The sequence below is a fragment of the Myotis lucifugus genome, unplaced genomic scaffold (genome assembly GCF_000147115.1).
Source record: "Myotis lucifugus unplaced genomic scaffold, Myoluc2.0 scaffold_74, whole genome shotgun sequence".
In the NCBI taxonomy this organism is placed as follows: Eukaryota; Metazoa; Chordata; class Mammalia; order Chiroptera; family Vespertilionidae; genus Myotis; species Myotis lucifugus.
The window spans coordinates 3907711-3912852 of NW_005871122.1; the positions used below are offsets into that span (position 1 = coordinate 3907711).

Sequence of the window (5142 nt, forward strand, 5' to 3'; positions counted from 1 at the left end):
GTCAATTAATATTTGACAAAGGAGGCAAGAACATACAATGGGTTAAAGACAGTCTAGTCAACAAATGATGTTGGGAAAATTGACCAGATAAGTGCCAAAAAAAAAAAATGAAAGTAGACCACCTTTATATACTATACACAAGGATAAATTGAAATACTTAAATGGAAAACTCAAAATCATAAAAATTATAGAAGAAAACTTAGGCAATAAAATCTCGGATATTTGTCCTGATCATCTCCTTAGCACATTAAGCGCCAAGCCTGTTTTGTCTTCCTTTCCATTTAGCCTCCGATATCTGATTTCACTGATATGCTGGCAGCCAGAGATCTGTGTAAGGTTGTGATAAGACTGCATGTATGTCTTCAGATATATTTGTTGTATGTATTCATCGCAATCTGTACTCTGTATTCTTTTAGAAATGCTTTCTCTTCGGTCCGTTGTCTGTGGTTCATGTTCCAGTGCAGTTTAAAAAATTTTTCTTTACCCTTAACAGTGACAATGTCAGTAGGAGAAGCATGTGAAAGCGATTCAAGTGAAATTAGTTTTCCTAAAAAATCCCGTAGAGTCATTCTTTTTTCGTCATCAGAGGATGAGGATTTTGAAGAATGGCATGATCCGAGAGGTAATCAACCAAGGATTATGCCTTTCACCTATCCGTCTGGCTTTAGGATTGAAGACTTGAATGTAAAGTCATGTGCAACAGTAGAGAATTCTTATGAACTGTTTGTGCCTAATGAATTGTTTGAGGATATCGTCAAAAAAATGAACTTATATGCGTCGCAACAACTAGGGGTTGAAAACTTGCAGCATTTGTGTAGGTGGACTGTGACAAACATGAAATGAAAAGATTTTTTGAGTTGATTCTATGGATGGGACTAGTTAGACTACCATCTTTACGTTTATATTGGTCCCATGATCCTGCATATATGCAAACTTTTCTGAAAAAAATGTCAAGAAATAGATTTGAAATATTATTACGAATGCTGCATTTCTCAGACAATAGGGAGACAGATGTTTCTAATCGTTTATGCAAAATACAACTAATAGATAACATGGAAATAAATTTCAAAAAAATATTATGATCCATCTGAAGCTATATATATATCGATGAATCTTTGATACCATTTTGTGGCCGCATAATATTTAGGCAATATTTAAAACAAAAAAGCCACAAATATGATATTAAATTATTTAAGTTGTGCTGTGGATCTGGGTACAGGTATGCTTTTCATGTATATTCAGGGAAAAGTTTAGAAAAAGAAAATAGGACACCAACTAATGTAATGTTACTTTGTAGGGATGTATTCAATAAGGGACACACGTTGTACACAGACAACTGGTACACGAGTTTAAATTTAGCATATAAATTACTCGATAATAATACTCATTTAATAGGAACAATACATTCAAATCGACGGGGAAATCCTCATGAAGTAACGTCAAAGAAATTAAAATGGGGAGAAATTATAGCAAAAGAGAACAAAAAAGGAATAACCATTTTAAAATGGAAAGATAAGTGGGACATCTTATTTCTTTCAACAAAACATACGTCAGAGATGGTGAATGTTGAAAATAGATCAGGTCACTACTTGAAACCAAAAATTGTAGTGGATTATAATGCAGGAAAAGCAGCAGTTGATATATCTGATCAAATGAGTGCCTATAATAATCCGTTACGAAAATCCATGAAATGGTATAAAAAGCTAGCCTTTGAGCTCCTACTAAATACTGCTGTTCGCGATGCTCATATTTTATTTAAAAATATTAGCAAGAAGAATATGAGTATCATAGAATTTCGGAAGAAATTAGCTGTTTATCTAACAAATTGTAGGGATGAAAAAATTCCAAGTAGCAGTACTGTAAATATACCTCAAACATCTCGTCACAAACTGCAACAAAAAACTGGAAGAGTGTCTAAAGTTTGAAGATATTGTAAAAAATGCTACCAAGATAATGCAGCACGATTTGGACAAGATATTGCCAGAAAGTTAACAAAACAAGTTATAACATTCTGTGAAACCTGCACAGGACAACCATTTTTGTGTATACCGTGTTTTAATAATATTCATTAAAATTTTTTTTGGTAACAAATAATATTTAGGTACATTCTTTAATGATCTCCAAATTATTTAAAATTTATTAATAGAAGAATAAGGGAAGCAAAAGAAAAAATAAACAACTGGGACTACATCAATCTAAAGACTTAGTACCTGTTTTTGTTTCTTTCCCCTTGTTCTCTTAACCCACCTGTGGTGCACCAGTGTCCTGAGGTGTCAATGTTTGTTCTTTTTCCTACAGATTAAACTTTTTGTTTGGAGGATGAGGGGGATGCGATGGTCGGTGGCTGCAACTTCAGTTCTCTGATAGGTTAGAAAAAACTCATTAATTTGCATTCTGTCCAACTTTCTCCTTTGTAAGTGTGAGAATAACACTCTTTCTAGCTTACTGCATCTCTGAGGTGAAATTCATGCCCTAACCGGTTTGGCTAGTGAATAGAACATTGGCCTGCAGACTGAAAGGTCCCAGGTTCGATTCCGGTCAAGGGCATGTACCTTAGTTGCAGGCACATCCCCAGTGGGAGGTGTGTAGGAGGCAGCTGATCAATGTTTCTCTCTCATTGATGTTTCTAACTCTCTGTCCCTCTCCCTTCCTCTCTGTAGAAAATCAATAAAATATTTTTTAAAAAAAGAAATTCAGAGATGTTTTTTAGTCTGTCTTCTTAGGATTAAAAAAAATTGGATCAGTTTTCACCCCCATTTAATTAATAACCTGTGCTGTACACTAACCAGCTTTTGATATTTCCTCTGCAGTTCGTGCACTTCTAGCAATTCTTTATTTTTTTCTGTAAACTCCTCTTAGATTAGACCAATTTTATATCTAGACCCATAATGAGTGTGTGGGAGGGGTGAAAGCCTATCAGCAGTTCACTGAACTATACCTTTGATGGGTTATAGACGTTATGAAGTGCCTAAGGCGGCTCCTGCCATTTTCAGCCCAGGCTCAGCCACATCCTATTTGCTCCGCTCCATCCTTCCAGGAGTGTCCATGAGCTCAATACAACTTTCAGAATGATATTCTGAGCGACTGTTTTCCCCCTAAAAATATTACTTAATTGCCATTTTTGAAGCCCTTAGATTTGGGCAGTATAGTTAGCTTAGAATTCAGCCAATTATCTCTTTTCATTATCTGCTCTGCAATCTTCCTAGGATCATACTGTTTGATTATCCCTCATGGTCTTGGCATTCATATTTTCTTACTCTGAACTGATCAGTTCTTACTCTGAACTGATGAGGAGGAGGTTAAAGCTGGGAATAGGAAATGGCACTGGCAGAAAACAAAGTTCATGGCAACCCTCTCACTATATTTCTAGGTTTCTTTACATAAAATCATACCTTTCCAACCACCACCACACACACACGTGCCCACGTACACACTCTAATTCTCCTCCAAAATATACGTGTTTTTTTTCCCCCCTGTGATAAGTCTGGTCTATTATGATTCCTGGTAGAGGATCATCAACACAGGCTAATATGTTCTCTTGTCTAGAATAAGCATTGTTCTAGGATTTCCTTTTGTTTCTAGAGAAAAGCAAGTATGCTTGATTTTTTTCAAAATCAATTTGAATATTCCTTTCAACCTCTCCACATGAGAACCAGTAACATGTATTTTAGACAATCCATGTGAATTTTAAATTCCATGGAGTAATTTGGAAAGATCTTTGACCAAAATCACTGAATGCACAAGCTATGAGTTACCCAGAAGTAGACTTTGGCAAAGCAGGTAGAAATCATGACAGAACATAAATGAAGATCAAAGTCTGAGTGTAGGATACATAATGTAATATGGATATTTATTGTTTAGGTTACTCAAAACACAATTTCCTAGATGCTGACTTTTTGTTAAAGGTATTTTAGTTTTCTAAAACTAGAGAATAAGTTTATTTCCATATATATATATATATAAGTGTAAGCGACCGTCCAACCATTTGACCGTACAACTGGTAGCTATGATGCGCACTGATCACCAGGGGGCAGACACTCAACTCAGGAGCTTCTGAGCTGTGGTGACTTGGCAGCGACAGTTCTTGGGTGACTCACCAGGAGTCGGAGAGGAGGGAGCCCGATTCCAGGGTGCGTAACCCAAGAACTGCCTTCTTGCAATCTGAGACCCCTTGGGGGATGTCAGAGAGCTGTTTCAGCCAGATCAATGCAGGCCAGGCTGAGGGACCCCACCAGTGCATGAATCTGTGCACCAGGCCTCTAGTTAGAATAAGGTCTTGTATTTTTCTTTCTAGCAAAGTCAGCAGGGCAATTTTCCTCACTTTGCAGAACCTCTAAATATTATTGGCCATTAAAAATAATGGTTTTGTCAATTGTCAAAAAATGCATTTCTGTTTAAAATACTTTTTTCTATTAACTATGTGGAATATTCCAAATATACTGCATAATAAAAATTATGAAAAAAATTAAAAGTGCATGAAATAGGATTAAAAATTTTTAGCTAAAAATAATAAGCATATGGTTTTGACAGTCTTCTCACTAGCCTTCATGTTTTCTGCTTTGCCTGACATTTTCACTATTTTATTTCCAGTTCCTGGCAAAAATAGTCACTAAATAAATATTTGTTGAATAGAAGTCCAATGTGCTATCCATTGCGCCACGGAGCCACCTAATATTTGTTGAATAAATGAAATATTGGTGACAAATTAAAACTGTTATCACCTACATACTTCATTTTTAGGAGTGTGAATAAATGTATTTTATTTCAGATTATAGTGCTATTATAGCTTGAGCATAAGTATTCAAATTTTCATTGTATATTCTTTTTATTTATGTAAACACATGATAAAATAATTAAAGAGAAATGAAGTTAATGGGGGGGGGGGTTTGTTGGCCCCTATGATGATCTAGAATCAGCTTTTATCCTATTACAATAGGTAACAAATTCTAGAGAAACTTGTTATGTTTAATGAAATTATAGTATTTATTCATATGTGAAGTTTAAAATTAATTTAGTTAGGGGATTTTTTTTAGAAGGTCAGAGAGAAATTTTAACTATTTTAAGCAACTATGGCTTACTTCGCTTAACAAAATCTGGTTGAAGGGATTCTTTATTTTAAAGGTGAAGGAACCCAAACACAGA

At 35.2% G+C, this 5142-nt stretch overlaps 1 pseudogene; it reads left to right on the forward strand.

Annotated features, from left to right (window-relative positions):
- The first annotated feature begins 498 nt into the window (after positions 1-498).
- Positions 499-1925, forward strand: LOC102442245 (annotated as a pseudogene).
- The last annotated feature ends 3217 nt before the right edge of the window (positions 1926-5142 follow it).